This window comes from Antechinus flavipes, chromosome 2 (genome assembly GCF_016432865.1).
Source record: "Antechinus flavipes isolate AdamAnt ecotype Samford, QLD, Australia chromosome 2, AdamAnt_v2, whole genome shotgun sequence".
NCBI lineage: Eukaryota > Metazoa > Chordata > Mammalia > Dasyuromorphia > Dasyuridae > Antechinus > Antechinus flavipes.
Window position 1 is genome coordinate 2979221 of NC_067399.1, and position 16934 is coordinate 2996154.

The 16934-nt window shown below is 37.9% G+C and overlaps 1 long non-coding RNA gene across 1 annotated transcript in view; it reads right to left on the reverse strand.

Annotated features, from left to right (window-relative positions):
• The window catches only part of LOC127547280 (uncharacterized), a 126460-nt gene that overhangs the window by 29006 nt on the left and 80520 nt on the right, over positions 1-16934 (reverse strand). The window contains exon 2 of the long non-coding RNA XR_007950146.1: positions 8177-8267. This is a non-coding gene — a long non-coding RNA (uncharacterized LOC127547280). The remainder of the gene's footprint in view (positions 1-8176; positions 8268-16934) is intronic.

Genomic DNA, 16934 nt, shown 5'->3' on the forward strand with positions numbered 1-16934 from the left:
AAAACAAATCTCACATAGACATTATCATATACCATATACATGTGTATCAACACACATTTATACACATACACATATGTGTCTCATTCCATGTTTTGAGCACATGACCCATGGTAGCAAGTTTCATCATGGGTCCTTTGAAATCATTATTATGCCCCTTCCTCCCAAAAGATCCTTCCTTATCTCACCTTTTTTTCTCTCATTATATATTCTTCTCTCTCCTCATTCATCATACCTAATCATTTATGAACCTCTTTTAATTTTAATTTAAGGTTGTTGTGAGTTTTTTTTTACATGTCTCTTACACTCCATATATGTTAAGAACCTCAACACTTTCCTCTGCAACTGCCCTCTAGAACAGGACTACTTACACTTTTTCCACTCATAACCTCTTGTTGACCAAGAAATTATTATGCAAACCCAAGTTATAGGTATACAAAATAGGCAAATAATCATTCACTGATAATAAACCAAGATTTTTGTGACTCCCACATTGTTATGCCATTTTATATAGGATCACAATCCATAGTTTAAGAAGTTTTGCTCTAGATTAGCTTTCTCATGTCCTCTTAGATATGTGATAATGTCAATGTGAGAACTTTACCCTCTCCAATCCAACCTTAATATCACTAAGAGATGATCTTGTTCATCTTCCATTTTTCGAAGCTCAAGTTTGCCCATGTTATCACCTTGCTCCATAACTTCCAGTAGCTCCCTGTGCTCTCCAGAATCAAGTAGAAAATCTTGTTTGGTAAAGTCATTCAAAATTTGACTTCTTCCTACCTGACTAGTCTTACATTTCACTGCCCTCTATATACTCTGTGATCCAATGACACTGATCTTTGAAGAAGCCTTCCAGCTTCCATCTCTGTGCCTCACCTCTTAGAATTTTCTGCCTTCCCATATCTATCTCTCGACTTTTCTAACTTGTTTAATTCTCAGCACAAATCCCACTTTCCCCGAGGGCCTTCACTAGTGTGCCTCCCACCAGCTGCTAATGCCTTTCTCTCATTGCCTTCATTTTAATCTGAATGTGTCTTGTATGCACCTAGCTGTTCTTTTCTTTCTGACTTCCTTTTTCGACTGAGGTACTTGGTGGAAGATATTATTCAGAATTTTGTATCTAGAAATGAAATTTCTCCCAGTTCCCTTCCCTTTACTAGGCTATATCTGGTGGATGAGAGCCCGGACTCCTATTGGACTGTGGAGTCTTGTCAGTATTTCATCTAGTACTTGATGAGTCTGAAATTATTCTTCCCCTTTTTTAACTCCTTACATAACCCAACCTTGGGAGAACTCACTGCAATTATACTATCAGTATGGTATGCCTGGGCTCAAAGAAGAGTTGATGCCTTCATAAACATTAATCCTGTGCTACATGTACTTTCCCTTCCTTCAATTATTGATGGGAAAGTAATCTTCCATTCCAATCCTGAGAATACTATAGGGGCAAAAGTTGACTTTTCCTGTCCCAAGGCAGGCCGAGAAGCGTGCTCTGGTTATGGAGTTGGCTAAATATGCACACAGATAAATTTCTCCATATGGTTCTTCTGTCCATGATGGGTTCCTATGAATTATTTAATATTTTACCATCTTAAAGACAGACAACATCATAGTGAAAGAAGCATTGGGCTTATGTGACTTTGGGAAAGAAACTTGACTGCCATATGCCTCGGGCAGTTTCTTAGAACTCAGCTCCAAAGTCATAGACAGATTGCATGCAGCATATATTGGTGGAAAGAGTTCCTCATACCCACAAAATCATGGCTCCTTCACCAATGTAAGTTCTGCCTAACTGGGAGATGTGGTGATACAGTAGAGGACTAGACAGATTTGGTATTTGATTCTTGATAGGTCTATCACCATGAGCAAGTCACTGACTCTGTCGATGTGAGGTATCTATTATCTGCTAGTTATAGATAGGTTTCTACTTACAAACATAGAATTGTTAGAAAAATCATAAATCTTTGACCTAGTCGTGTACTAATCAGAAACCCTCTGTGGAAAGTTGGGACATTATGACCTCCCAGAATCAAAAGTATGGGTGATACATAACAGATGTGGACTCACTAAAATATATAACCAATGGTGACATACATGGAATGATAAAAAGGAAATCCATCATCAAAGATATATGTGACCTGAAAATGCAGCTTGGTGATGGATGCTTAGTGAGAATAAAATGCAAGTGAACAGCCCTTCTAGAACAGCACTAGAATCCATTCACAGATATTTAAAGTAGGCTTTGTGTCAGTACCATGAATAGCTCCTCCATTAAGGCCCTATGAGATTCATACAGGATGAACATATATGTAAGGGCTCTGAATTCTGCCATGTTGAGAGTTTCTGACTGGAAGAAACCACACATTTATTTCAGTATCGATATCATGTACTACAACAATTCTGTTGACATGAGATCAGCCAATTCCAGGTGAATTTGAAACCCTTAGCTTCCAGTGAGAGACCATCTAAGTTTTTTCATTAGTAAAATGCCAGGAAAAAGGAGAAACCCTCAGGTGATCCTCAGGCACTCTTTTAGTAAATAATTAATGGTTACAGAACCATAATATGTTAATTTGGAATTCTGGCATATTGTGCTTGATCCAACTTCCTTTCCTCTTGTAGAAAACACAGAATTGATGATGTTTCCAAGTGATTTATTCTTGAGCTTCTGAAATATACCTGAGAATTATACAGCATCATTCCCTACAGTTACTAAATAGATATTTACTTTCTGACCTCTCTATGGGGCAGCAATATGGGCAAGGGAGCCTCTGAGGTGAAATACTGCCCTCATGTTACCTATTAGAGGAAACATGGAAGAGTGAAGAGAGGAATCACTAGATATGGAATCAGAAAATGTCCAGTTCTGCTGCTTCCTCTCTGTACCACTTTGAGCATTTAGCTTCCCCCCCCTCAGCCTCAATTGTCTCTTCTCTAAAATAATTTGGAATAAATACTCTCAAAAGTCCCTAGCAGCTCTATAGTCTGGGATTTCACTTGCACACTTTGCTCTCCTTCTATAGTTCCAGCTCTCTTCTTTTAGGCTCTGCTCTCCAAGAACAAAGATTCATTAACAAGCATATGTTGGGACTTTAAAAAATTATTACTGAACTACCTCCACTTGAAAAACAATGATCAAGTATTTGAAAGAGTGACCAGGGGAGTGGAGAGAAAATAGACTTCTTCTTGGCCCCTAAGTGTGGAATTGAAGTACACACTGTAGAAAGTCTTGTTTTGCTTGGAGTTCAAGGGTAAATGATCCTGATTACTGCAGTCACTTTGAGAGTTGATGGCTTCCCTGTACCTGGAGATCGCTAAACAAAAGAAAGATGATGGCCACATGGAAGAACTTCATAAGGGGACTCTGCTTTTGGTACAGCTTGGATTACATGGTTTCTTAGGCTCCTTCTAGCTTTAGAGTTTGCTTTTTCTTAATCTTGTGAACTCTGAAAGCATAGAGGGAAGATGACACAGAAAGGGAGATGGTGAAGTAGGAGGTAAAAAAGCAAGCATGAAAGGTGGTTAAGTGTAGAAAACAGGAAAGGAGATAGGAGAGTTTAGAGGAGCAGCACAAAGGCAATCTAGAGAAAGTGAGAAAGATGGAAAGGACTGAAGGTAGAGAAGGTTTGACTTTGCCTCTCTAAAGTTCAGCTGTGCTTTCAGAATTGCAAATACACATTCTGATTTAATAATACAATTATGGTATATTAAATGTCAGATGACTGATACAGAGAACCACTTAAATCAATGCATATGCATGAGGGGAAACAAGCCTGTTTGTCAGGGACTGCATTCTGAGCTCCCTGAATCACAGACATGTGCAGTTGGGTTCTTTTACATCCTGGAGCTGCAGAGATCTGTGGATTTAATTGGTATTTAGCAAGGAAACATGAGCACATTATTTCTAAAACTGAAAGATGAGGCAAAGGATGAGCGAGTGCAGCAGCCCAGAGAAAGTTTAATTAGGGTCAAGAGGAAATTCAAATGGGAGGCTCAGATACAGGCCAAGAGATGTGATCACAGGAGGCGAGATGTTGGGTATCATCCACATCAAAGCCACAGTACTCAAGGATTATGGGAGGCTCTGTGTCAGGTATTCAGCAAAGCAGGTTGGTCCTCCTCAGACTCTGCCATCTAAGTTAGGGATATAGGCAACTGAGAGCCTAGTGATCCGGATAGCTTATGGAGCTCATATCTTGGGATTTCAATCAGCTTTTTTTCAACCCAGGGAATATGATTAACATACCTCTTCTCCACCTTAGCTTCATTTCTGAGCTCCAGTCTCATGTAACCAATAGCCAATATGACATCACCATCCATTCGTCCCACTGACATCTTAAACTCAACATGGCCAAATCCAAGTTAATGTCGTTTCTGCCAAAACCTCTTCCTTCTTCTGAGCCATCATTGCCTGTGGCCCCACCATCCATCCTGTCATCTACATTCAAAACTTCTAGTTATATTTTACTTTACTAGTCCACACACAGGCTGTTGTCAACAGTTCCAATTGTTTTCTCAGAAGAACATCCTTTGTCTACCCCCTTCTCTCTATTTCCTCTGCTTCTTCCTTCATTCAGGTATTAATACTATCTACCTGAACAAGCGCAATGCTCCCATTTAGCTTTTGTCACCTCCTCAAATTATCTTATATTTACTTAGCTGCCTGTATATAGAACGCCCCCACTTTATTCCACTACAGTCAAATATGAACTCTTGACAGTGACTATAAGCAGAAACATTTAAATTGGTTGTGACATTACAATGGCCTCTTTTTGTTTGTTGCACCTCCCTTCTGGCCAGTAATTCATCCTTCACTTTGCCTAGCCATTAATCTTCATGTATAGATCTGATCATATCATTCCTCTGTTCCTACATCATCAATGGCTTCCCACTGAAAACCAAATAAAGTCCATCCTCTTTATATTGCCAATGTATACCTTCTAGGGGCTGGCAACACTCCCTGTCCAAATTTACCTCTTATTATGTACCTTCATGTATTCTAGGATCCGATCAAGGTGAATGACTCCCTATTCCCCATGACTACTCTCTGCTTCCCTATCTTCATGGTTTCCTCACAATCTCTCCCAACTCTGATATGTCCACCACCACTCCTTTTTACTTGTTTAGTTTCTCCTCACTTTTTCAAGTGCAACTCCAAGACCCCAACCACTAATGGTTGTCCTTGAGAAAACCTCCCTTTTACCTTCAGTCAGTAATACCATGTCCTCCTTACCACCCCATGGCTTCACAAAGTCCTTGTTTGCTTCTCTCTGACATACTTTTCATGCTGGGCATCATGGGAACTATCATGTTAGTGTTGGTATCCTCTGCCCCCTCTGCTGGCTATGAGAATAGAACTCTAAATTTTGCAAGATCTGTGGGTGTGAGGGCACTACTTAACTGTTTTTTATTCAAGGGAAATGTGCTAACAAAGAACCTATGCCCTTGGTGAGAGTTGGTTTGGAGATGGTTTGATATCTCTCTTTGGAAAAGGGGAGGACCATGGGACTTAGGGACTTCTTTGAATGGTGGACTTAAAGAGCTGGTGCATTAACAAGCACAAGATTAGCTTGCAATAATGACAGAGCCAGAAGCAAAGCTCAGGGCTCATGACCTCTCATAGGACTTTTTTCACGGACTTCAGAGAACTATCAAATCCTTAGACAGCCTTACGTTTGCTCTATTGAGCCAAGTATGTTTTTACACCACAATGGATCTGGATAAAGAAGGAGATCTCTCCACTGCTCTCAATCTATATATGCTGGGCATAAAGTCCCAGAGCTAGTATGTGTATGTTGTCTTCCTTCTGCTCCTTGGAAAATTGGAGAGAACTGGAAACTTGATTTTATAGCACCTTTCTCTTCACAATGCTCTTTTCTCCCAGAAAGTTTAAAATATAACAAGGACAGGTTCCCAGGTCAAGGATAGAGAAAAAGTGAACCAAAAATGTGTATAGTCAGAATTTTTAAAAATAATCAAAAAAACTTTCAACTGAAATAGAATGAGTTGGAAATGAGATTTTTAAAAAATATCTAGCAAGTTAGATAAATATGTGGGTGGACATAATGTAAGAGAAAATATGGCAGGGGAAAAAAAAACAGACAAAAGTCAAGAAAAGAGCTAATTACAACCCATGATTTAAAATGGACAAACACAAATTCCCAAAATGATATATAGACACCCAATAAGATGAACGGAGATTCCAAAATAAGCAGGCAAGTTAGACCTCTTAGATATCACTGAGAATTGTAGGATATTACTAGCTTATAGCTCTGGATAGGTAGAACTTTTGAGACAACATGGGGGGGAAGAAAACTGGTAGTAAAGTATATTTAGAAGCTATACCCATATGAGGAAACCCAATAATTAGGTGGAGCATAGCATCGTGAAAATATATATTTTACATATGAGTAGAAAAACCAAAATAGATGAGGAGCTTAGCAAATTTAATACTCCCAGCACAAAGGCAAAAGATAGCAGTGGTTGGAAACTTCAGTTATCCAGAAAGCTCTTTGAATTTAGTCTAAGAAAAAACTAGATCAGTACATAATTTCTTGATTTACTGTCTTATTATGCATTTTTTTTCCTTCAAAAGGTGGAGATTCAAAAGAGGGAAATTCTCTTCTGGATCTAATTTTCATTAATGGGGAGAAACTGACTGCTATGTTAGAAAATATGAGAGTCATGGGAACAAATGGCCACTCCCCTCAAAGTCTATGATTGAGAAGAAGAGAAAATCCATCCATCTTCTTACACATACTCTAGATATGAGGAAAGTCAGTTTCAAAGGGTTTTAAGAAAGAATAGACAGGATTGTGTGGATTGAAATTATACCTAGAAATCACCTTTAGAGAAATGGAAGACACTCAAGAATCAATTTCTAAAGACATAAAAAGAAACAAATCTGATGAGTAGCCAAGGGGCAGATGTCTGTAGAGAGTAATGCAGATATGCAAAGAACTCCACATTCATCTTAGCTTTGGGTAAGAAAGGGAATACAAAATCAGGGACAGCAACCATTAGAACAGTGAGTGTCCAGAGGACTAAAGCTGACATGAAAAGCTAATAGAGGCAGAAAGGCATTTTATAGAAGCTATTGTTAGAAACAATAGGGTCAGAGGAGGAATAGGTTCCAATGGACAAGTGACAGGGATGAGACCAGTGGACAACAGGGAGGAGGCAGTGCCACCTGCACAAGTCTTTTCTTGGTTGTGAATCAACAAGCATTACTTAAATACTTAGCACATATGAATACAAATCAAAGCAAAAAAGTAAGGAGTCTCTGCCCTCAGTGAGTTTGTATTCTACTGGGAGAAGATAACACATAAAGGGAAGTTGAAAGCAGTGGGGAGAAGAAAGCCATGAACATGATAGAGGCGTCCAGAGTGTGGCCTGGTGAGAAATGAAGGGGATAACAAAGATACCCATTTCCCAAGTTGGTTGTGAAAATCAAATGAGATAATATTTGTAAAGTTTTTTTTTCTGTACTTTCCAGTACTATGTAAGTTATTAGAACTAGCATTAGCATTTTATAAATACTGATACTAAATATGTTTTAACACAAATAAAGGATTAAATAGAGAAAAATTCATATTTCATGCTGGGTCACCTCAATATAATAAAATATTGCTTCTTAGATTAATTTATATATTTGATTTGCCAATCAAAAGGCCTGGGAGACATTTGATATAAATAGACAAAATGAAAACAAAATTCTTTAGAAGAACAAAAGACTCAGAATCACAATGGAAATAATGCTAAAGTATGAATGAAGGGGCATAGCATTGCCTACTCCAAGTACATTATAAAGGACTAATCAAACCAGCTACATTATTACCTGGCTCAAACCCAGAAATGTGGATTAGGGGAATAAAAACAAAACTAGAATTTTAACCATATACATAAATCTTACACTTCACTTTACAAAAATCAGCTTCAGACTTTCAAGATGGAAGAAGCCAATGAATGCTAAATATGAAAAGCATAAAAAGGCTTGCATAGGCTACAAGCTCACACTGAGCAAACAGTTTCATATTATAACCAAAAAGTCATGGCTCTCACCTGAACAAAAGAAAATGGATAATAATGAGGCAAGATAGAAATAGTCACAATTAGAGGGAATACAAAAAGATAAGCAGATTAAGAGAGCAGTGGTAGAGCTATGAATTGGTCCTACCATTCTGGAGGCCACTTTGATGGAAGAGATCCAGCTTAGCGTCCAAGTTGGAGGGGAATTCATCGTGGGTGATGAGGTCTTCCATGTATCCCTGGTTAAAGGTAATATTAAATTGTCAGTAGTAAAACTTAAAACATAGCCTTACCTCCTTGCCCATAGCCATTTTAAATAGCTGACCTGATCATCCATACAGGAAAGTTCAAACGGTTACAACATACAAGTACATGATCAACTTGCAGTACTTATCTATCAACATATATCCGGAACAGATGGCACAGATAGACACACAGTTTGTCCCAGAGTTGGAAATATAGAAACAAAGATGGATTCCCTTTTAATTAGTCCCAAATTCCCATGAAATAGAATAGATTAAAATTTTCAATTCACAAATATGTTGTTTTTAGGAAACAATAAAAATAATACAGAGATAAAATAAAGGAATAGAGTAGAATTTGTTATGTAAAAAAAGGATAGTAATAATGATCTTAGACAAAGTTAAAAGCAAAATAGATTAATTAAAAGAGAAAAATGGGAAAATACACTGTATGTCATCAATATTATTCCATATTGCTTTGGACCAATCAAAGTAACCAGAGAGTATATAAGAGTATGCCTGCCAAAATAGAACTACAAGAACTACATGAACATAAATATAAAACACTTTTCTATATAAAGTCAGATTTAAGTAATTGGAATTATATTTATTGCTCATGAGTAAGTAAAGATGAAATAATTGAAAATGACAATTTAGCCTAACTATCCTTTTCAATGTCATTTAGATTAAATTGGTAGAAAATTATTTAATGAGCTAGAAAAATAATAACAGAGTTCATTTGAAAGAACAAAAGGTCACGAATTTCTAAAAAATTAGGGGAAGAATATGTAAAGGGAGATGACTCCATAGCAATAGACCTTAAATTATAAATCAAGAGCATTGTTGAAATGTAAAATGTATAATTTTGATAATTTTACATTAAATTTTTTTGCATAAATAAAACCAATGTGGCCAAGAATAGAAGAAAAACAGAAAATTGGGGGGCAAAACTTTCATAGAAAATCTCTCAGATAAGATGAGATTTGGAATACTTCTGTGTGTAGAAAATTATTTAGGAAAAAAAAACATGGAAAAACCTGGATTTATAAAGGAAAATGCTATCCTCCTTCCAGAGTAGAAATAATATATAATATTATAATATAATATAATCTTACAGATATGTATGAGAGTTACATATCTGTATGTATAAATATGTGTATGTTTATAAATATTTATGTATATTACACATGTGTGTATGTATGTATATTTTTATGTATGTGAATTATATATATACACACACATACACATTTAATTGTAGCTTTCTTTAAGGTAGATGAGGGGAGAGAGGGAGAAAAAAATAAAAGCGTGCAGAAGAGAAAACCCAGGAGGAAGCCAAAAAAAGTGGGTAGCTTTGAAAATAATGTGAAATATTTATTATATAGATTTTCTTGAAATGAACATTTGTTGTTCCAAATCAAATTTTCTCTTATGTCCTGCTGCGTCCATGAAAAATCTTGTATTTAAGTTCAAGATGAACAAAAAATTAGCCTCAAAAGAGATATCTACAGGTCATTTCGTTTAAGATGCCCAAAATATATTTAGTAATTTGGGACTGTTGCTTCAAAGGGCCACCAGGGCTAGATGTATCAACTTGAGAATACTGTACATTGAGCACTGAACCCATGGAAGCTAGCGAGATTCATAAAAGAATGAATATAAAGTGAAAAGGGACTTTGGAGGGAGTCCTGAGAGATGTCTATGGTTAGCACGAAAGATCTGACTGAAGATTCAGCAACGAGACTTAAGGATTGGTCAGGTAGGTAGGAGGAGAAGCAGGAGATTACTAAACCTAAAGACAAAAAAGACTGGAGAAATGATCTATAGTTTCAAAAGCTGTAGAGAGGTCAAGAGCTGTGAAGACAAAAAAGAAGCTATTGCATTAGTGAGAACATCGATGACTTGGGAGGGAGACCTTTCAGTCAAATGTTGAGGTCAAAAGTGAGGCTTTGGAGACTCAGGATTAGTGAAAGGAAAAGGTGAGGTACCTATTCTGGATAGCCTTCTCAGGACTTAGCTGCAAGGGGTGAAGAAGATAACAGCTAAGATTAGTTTGTTTTTTCTGTTTATTTGTTGGCTTATTCTTTGAGCATGGGGAGACACAGGTGTAGGGACTAATGAGAGGCAGCTGGATGGCTCAGTGGATGGACAGGCCAGGAGTCAAGAAGACCTAAATTCAGGGTGTCCTCAGACACTTCTCAGCTGTGTGATGCTAGGCAAGTCTCTTAACCCTGTTTGCCTCAGTTCCTCACTATAAAATGAGCTGGAGAAGGAAATTGCCAACCCTTCTAGTATCTCTGCCACATAAATCTCAAATAGGATTTTGAAGAGAATGACCACAAAAGAGGGAGATTACAGATAAAACAGAGAAAAGTGAGGACCATTTGCTAAAAAAATAAAATAAATAAATAAAATAAAAGGATATAGGATCACATATATGTGGTTTGAATGAAAAGATTATGAGAGTAGACATTTAAGTGATATGAGAGGAAAAGGAAGAGAGGAGAGATATATGTTCAATGAAATATAAATCCAGATTCTCAGGGAGGAGGAAGAGGCGAGAAAGGAGCCAGGAAAGGTCTAAGGATGGATGAGAAGGTTTGGAAGAGGTATTGTGGTAAGTGGGATGGTTAGTACTTTAGGGGTGTGTGAAAAAAATCACCTTGCTATAGTGAGGATTCAGTTGAGATTATGTAATGTACTTTTGTAGTAGATCCAATGAACCCAGTTGTGTGATTTTCTCCAATTTTGTTTAACATCAATGACTAAGCACAAAGCAGGTAGATGGGAGGAGTATTGGCAAGACATGAAAATTGACAGGTCAGTGCAAGAAATTGAAAGGTAGAAGGCACTGTATTGGTGAATTGGTTCACTAAGGCATCAAAAAGGAGAAGGGAGAAGAGTGTAGGCAGTGTATGGGATAGGGAACTTGGGGAGGAGAAATAGGGATGGAAAGAATGGAGGTGAGGCTAAGAATAAATCAGAGTTTGGAGATGGGAGGCAGAGAGAAAGATGGAAAGAGAAAATAGTATGATTGGAGTTCACGGAAATGAAATTGGAACCCATGTGAGTGATTTCAAGGAACACAGCGGTCTAAGGACCTGGTAATACAAGGTGTTAGAGGCAGGATGTGCCTGGTGAGAGTATTAACAGCCAGGTAGATCAGGTCAGACTTTGTGGAGTGACATCTGGGTTGTCAGAAGGAAGAGAAACTTTTGCTGGGATACACACACACACACACACACACACACACACACACACACACACACACACTGCCTCTTTTCCAGGTGTCAGGCTCCTAATAATCAAAGAGTTGGAGGACTCTTGTCACTGAGTGGCTCTGGGGAGTATATATCTGTATGGGGTCAAATCACAGGCTGGAAGAAGCCTTGGAGCTTGTGGAATCCAATCCATCATTAGGATTATTCAGAGGTGAAGGGGTGGCTGGCAGAAGTCCTAGAACATCCCAGTGAGGCTGGCAGGCAGGGAAAGGTTCCCCTCTCCCCAGTGCCCTCTGTGAGCCCCCCTTCCCCCACCTGAGAGCAGCCACACAGGTCCAATTTCATGCCTGGTAACTGTTAGCTGTCAAGGCTGCTATTGCAGGCACTGTAGGTCAAGGGAACTGAACCAAGAAATGGCTCATTTGTCTGCAGCTGGCAATCTGTCACAAACTTTAGTGCCAGCCCAGCCCTGAAACTGCCCTTTCAGGAGGAAGACGGCTGAGGAGGAGTCTCCGCTCTTGGCACACAGGCTCCGCATCAACCCAGCAGTAGGGAATCTGGCCAATAAATAGGCCCTGCATCGGGAACAGACGCCGAGACTCAATTTTTTCAGCCATAAAAAGGAAGATAATGACAATACTCTCTTACCCACAGGGGTGAAGGGAGAGCAGCATCAGGGAAGTGTGAGCTCTGGCTGACTTAAACAACCTCTCTCAGATGCCCACAAAACCTGTTGTCTCTATAGTGAAACAATCAGCCCCCACAATTGCCAGGTTCAGAGATGGCAGGTATTGGGATTTTCCTGCAACAAGAACCTCTAATCAGCATCCTGGATTATGGATGAAGAAAAAAATTTCCCTAAAAGCTTCCTAGGAACTAGTTACAGATATTCATTCTCTCTCTTTCTCTCTCTCTCTCTCTCTCTCTCTCTCTCTCTCTCTCTCTCTCTCTCTCACTTTTTCTTTGTATTTCTGTCTTTGTGTGTCTCTGTGTCTTTCTGTCTCTGTCTCTCTCTCTCTCTGTCTCTCTCTTTCTCTTTGTCTCTGTCTCTGTGTGTCTCTGTGTCTTTCTATCTCTGTCTCTCTCTGTCTCTATCTCTTTGTCTCTCTGTCTCTGTGTCTTTCTGTCTCTGTCTCTCTCTCTTTCTCTTTGTCTCTCTGTCTCTCTGTGTGTCTCTGTGTCTCTGTTTAGTTTATTCATTTCTTCATGTATGCATACACATACATACACATACATATACACTAAACTATATATGTATTCATACATATATAGAGAGATATAGATATATAGTTTAGTTTGTGTATTTATTCACTTAAACTTAAATTCAAGACTTGGATTAAAATTGTGCCCCTGACATAGCATGGCTATGTGACCATATATGTTTTTAACTTTCACAAATCTTACCTTCCTCATAATTTATAGACAAAATTTTTATATATAGCTTTAAAATTTCTAAAACAGGGAGGCAAAGCCAAGATGGAGCAGAAAAACCAGGAAGTTTCCTGAGCTCTCCTCAGTTTCTCTCAGAAATATTAAATAAAGTCTTTAAATGGATTCTGGAGTGACAGAACCTTTGAATTCCGCATTTGGAAAAGACTTTGGCACAGTGCCTGGAACATAGTATGTGTTTAACAAATGTTTATTGACCAACTGACTAGTGAGAAGGAATCTTCAAGACAGCTCATTCTAGTTATGGAACACATTAGTTATTAGGAAGTTCACCTTTGTATTAAAGCCTTATATCTCAGTCAAGCTCACTGGCTTATTTTCCTTGTTTTTATATTTTTGAAATTCAAGACATAGGGTAGAGCCAAGATGGTGGGGGGAAAAACAGGAGTTGCCTGAATTCTCCCCAGTTTCCCTTGGAAATAAAATTCAGCAAATCTGTAAATGGATTATGGAGCCACAGAAGCTACAAAAAGAAGAAATGAAACAATTTTCTAGCTTAAGCCAACTTGAATTTCAGGAAAAGTCTGTCTTATTTGGTTAAAGAGGAACACGAGTGATGTCTGGGTAAGTCCATGGACCATTCTTAGCCACAGCACAGAGCAGCCACTAAGGGCAATCACTCCTGGCCCAGCAAGTTAGAGGCATAGAGCACCTGTGAGCCTCCAGCCCAATGCAGAAAGAACCTCTGGCATGATAGTATGACTAGATCAGGCCAGCGCAGTACAGTGGGGAAGTCACCAGCACCTCAGGCCCTGACGCAGAAAGCCAGTGGTCAAACCCCCGGTTGCCAGCAAAAGAAACTCCGGAGAGAGTGTGTTCTGTCCTAGGAGAAGGGCTCCACTTTACAAGTCATGAAATAGGCTAAAAATGAGTAGGGAATGGAAAAGAGCCCTGACCAGAGCAAGCTACTATGGCAATAGGAAAGATGAAAACACCAATCTAGAAGAGGGCACCAATGGCAAAATGCCTACGTGCGAAACCTCAAAGGGGAATTTGAAGTAAGTCCTCTTGGAAGAGCTCAAAAAGAATTTTAAAAAAACAAGTATGAGAGCTAAAAGAAAAAATATGTGAGAGAGTCAACACCTCGGGAAAGGAAGCACAAAAATTGAGTGAGAAAACAAATCCTTAAAAAATGGAATTGGCCAAGGAGGAGGGGCAATTACACTGAAGAAAACAACTTCTTTCAAAGTAGAATTGGACAAATGGAAACAGAGATACAAAGACTCACTGAAGAAAATAAATCCTTAAAAATTATAATTGGGCACTTAGAATAATGTCACAGTTTAACATACTTGTTAATCAAAATAAATCATAGAAAAAGCAAAGAATGACAGTAATGACAATAATGAGAGAACAGTTACGGGATATAGCCAAAGCAGTCCTTAGGAAAACTTTTATATTTCTAAATGCTTATATTTACAACCAATGGATTGGATATGCAACTAAAAAAGCTAGAAAAAGAACAAATTAAAAATTCCAAGTTAAATAGCAAATTAGAAATTCTAAAAATCAAAGGAGAGGCTAATAAAATTAAAAGAAGAAAACCATAGAACTAATAAATAAAACTGAGAGTTGGTTTTATGAAAAAAAATAAACCTTTGATTAATTTGATTTAAAAGAAAAAATGAGAAAATCAAATTACCAATATCAAAAATGATAAGGGTAATTCATTACTAATGAAAAGAAAATCAAAGCAATAATTTGGAGATATTATTTCCAAAAGTATGTCAATTGAAGTATATGATTATTTGGGAAAATATAAATTGCCCAGATTAATAGAAAAGGAAATAAAATACTTAAATAGTGCCATTCTAGGGGAGGGAGAAATGAACAAATCATCAAAGAACTTTCTAAGAAAAAAGTCTCCAGGGCTGGAGGATTTACATATGAATTTCACTATTTAAATAACAATTATTTTAAAAACTAAATAAAATATTTGGAAAATAGGCAAAGAAGAAAACTTGACAAAATTTGGTTATGACACAAATGTTGCTAACATTCAAAAACCAAGAAGGGCCAAGACAGAGAAAGAAAATTATAAATTAATTTTCACAATGAATGCTGATGCAAAAATTTTACATAAAATATTAGCAAAGAGGTTTATCACCAGGATAAAACACTATGACCATGTAAGATTTATGCCAAGAATGAGGGCTGGTTCAATATTAGGAAAACTATCAGGATAATTAACCTCAAGAATAACAAAACTAACAGAAACATATGATTATGTCAATAGAGGCAGAAAAAAAAAAAGCTTTTAACAAACTACAGTATCTAAACCTGTTAAAAAAATACTAGAGAACATAGGAATAAATGGAGTTTTCCTTAAAAAGATAACTAACAACTATGTAAAATCATCAGCAACCATTATATATAATGAGAATAAGTTAGAAGCCTTCCTAATGAAATCAGGGATGAAACAAGGAAATCCTTTAACATCATTATTATTCAAAATTGTACTAGAAATGTTAAGCAAAATAGAGAAGAAAAAGAAACTGAAGGAATTAGAATCAGCAACGAGGAAACAAAAATGCCATTCTGAAAATGATATGATAGTATATTTAGAGAATCCTAAAGAATCAACTAGAGGTAGCAAGGTGGTACAGTGGATAGAGCACCAGCCCTGAAGTCAGGAGGACCTGAGTTCAAATGTGGCCTCAGTCACTTATCACTTCCTAGTTGTGTGATCCTGGGCAAATTACTTAATCCCAATTTCCTCAAGGAAAAAAAAAAAAACTAAAAACCACTTGAAATAATAATAACTTTATCAAAGTTGCAGGTTATAAAATAAACCCACATAAATGATCAGCATTTCTATACCAACAAAACTCAGCAGCAAGAGATCAAAAGCAAAGGATCAAAAGAAAAATTCCATTTGAAATAATTATACTATAATATACAATATTTGAGAGTCTAGTTGCCAAGACACACCCAGGAACTATATAACCAAAACTACAAAACACTTTTCACACGAATAAACTTAGATGTAAACAACTGGGAAAATATCGATTTTTCTTAGGTAGAATAAGCTAATATAATAAAAATGACAATTCTCTCTAAATTGCAGGGGTACCTCAGTACTCATTAATTGGTTACAAAAGGCACTAGTGACAAAAATGATGATTTCAAAGGAACTTTTCCCATAAGGAGTATATCTCCAGTTTACTGCATAACCATTTCTATCTACCCAAAGAGCAAGTGGAGCTTCCAGCTAGAGAGAAATGAGCCCATCTAGCCCAGCCCAGCCTACCCAGGTTCCTCCCTTCTTAAGCCAACTCAGTTTATATTCTCCTCCCACCCCACAGTCCAAGCTTCCCTAGGCAGGAAAGGGCTGCATGTGGAGGTCCAAGCTATGGTCCCCATTCTCTGCCCCGAGGGTCCAAACCACTGTCTGTGTCTCAGCATTGCCCAGACTCCTCCTCTGCCATCTGCTCCTGAGCTCCCACTGCTCCTGCTCCTTCTGCTTCTCCTCCTGCTGAGCACACCAGACAGTCTGAGCCCTTCTAATACCACTGTTTTGGGAGCAGGAAGACTATATTTTGCAACCACATCATCCTGCAAGAATTGTCCCATGACCTGCCCACCAAAACACAAAACCTTAGCTTTGTGGGCTCCACTCTGACAGTCTTGTGCACCACAGCCTTTGCTGGGGAGGAGCTGGCCAGGAGCTGGCCAGGCTCAGGGCAACAGCAGTGGCAGTAGGACCTGAACAGTAGGCCTGGTCAACTTTACTTCCCTAAAGTGCAACCAGTGCCAGCAAGCAGTAGGTGTTGAAGCATTTTTTCTCATTGAAATGCATTGAATCCCAAATTCAATGAGTTTCAAAGCATAGGAGTTCCAAGATACCACTGTAATCTAGTTAGTCAGTGCCATACCAATCAAACTACCAAAAATATTTTATAGAGCTAGGAAAAATAATAACACAATTCATCTGTAAGAACAAAAGGTCAAGGGAATTAATGAAAAAAATGCAAAGGAAGATGGCCTAGCCTTTCCA